Genomic DNA, 1148 nt, shown 5'->3' with positions numbered 1-1148 from the left:
GGGGCAAAGCCCGCCGTGACACGGCTCCGCGTTGTAAATCAGCTCCTTCCGCCTGGCCCGCGTGCGGGGCAGGCCTGCTTTAGAGGCATCCCGAGCGGCCGTTCCTCTCCCGACCCGCTGCCTCCCTCCTCGCCGCGGGTTCGAAGGCCGCGAGCGTTGCCGTCGACGGGCTCCATCTTGGCCAGGCTCACGGGCGCCCGAGAGCGGAGGCCGGGAGAGCGAATCGGGCCCTGACGCCCCTCGGCGACCCTCTTCCCCGCCATGGCGAACCATAGGGCGGCCATTGTGGAGGACAGCCCAGGTGTCTTCCGTCCTCGATCGATACGAAACCGGACGCCTTTATTTAAAAAAATAGAGGACGTTTCCGTATCGAGTGAGGACGGAGCGGCAGGAAACCGGGATGTCTTCCCCGATGGCCACCTGAAGGGGCGCCGTGGGGGGGGGATCGGACCCATGAGGACGGTTGCATTTTGGGGGAGACTCCGGGCAGCGAGGCCTGAGGTGCGTCTTGTGTCATGTGGGAAGTACACCTGGGAACAGGATGGGTCTCTTCAGAGGGAGGATGGGGCAGCCGAGGAGACGGAGGGGAGACGTGGTGCTGTGAGGAGACTGAGGGGAGTGGCGGCGCCGTGAGGAGACGGCACGGGGAGAAGCGTGGCAGGCGCATGACGTGATTCGCGCAAGGGGCCACGGCAGCGAGGTGGGAACGGTGCTTGGGGACACGTCCAGGGGGGTTCTGTGGGACTGTGAGGGGGGGGAACGGCCCTCGGGCAGAAACTGCCTGGATCCAAGATGGCGCCCGCCCCCTCACCCGCCCCTTTGTCTGCAGCAGTGGCGGGAGCCGCATTGCCGAGTAGGCGCGAAACTAGGCCACCGCGGCCCCGCCCCCTTTCCCGCCTCGGGGGACTGCGGCGCGGGCCGGAGCCAATCGGAGCTCAGCGCTCTCTTCTCCCCCCTTCCCCTCTGCCAACGGCGCCCCGCCCTCCTCCCTCTCCGCCCAATCAGTACTTCCCGGCCGCGCTCCGCCCCCACGTGGGGAGGGTACAAGGTTTTGATGAATATTAATATAACACTGCCCAATCAGGGCAGCGGGGCGAGGAGGAGGGGCGTGCCGCTGCCTCGCAACCGAGCCGGGTCTCGTTTGCATA

At 67.0% G+C, this 1148-nt stretch overlaps 1 protein-coding gene across 4 annotated transcripts in view; it reads left to right on the top strand.

Annotated features, from left to right (window-relative positions):
* Positions 1–482: 482 nt before the first annotated feature.
* Positions 483–1148, top strand: part of CIRBP (cold inducible RNA binding protein) — a 5995-nt gene continuing 5329 nt past the window's right edge. For all 4 annotated transcript variants that reach the window (XR_003092550.1, XR_003092549.1, XM_025196412.1 and 1 more), the window contains exon 1: positions 483–501. The gene's annotated coding sequence lies outside the window, so the exon portion shown is untranslated. The remainder of the gene's footprint in view (positions 502–1148) is intronic.

This window comes from Alligator sinensis, unplaced genomic scaffold (genome assembly GCF_000455745.1).
Source record: "Alligator sinensis unplaced genomic scaffold, ASM45574v1 scaffold1295_1, whole genome shotgun sequence".
Classification (NCBI taxonomy): domain Eukaryota; kingdom Metazoa; phylum Chordata; order Crocodylia; family Alligatoridae; genus Alligator; species Alligator sinensis.
Note: the sequence above shows the minus strand (reverse complement) of the source record. Positions and strands in the feature narration are given on the sequence as shown.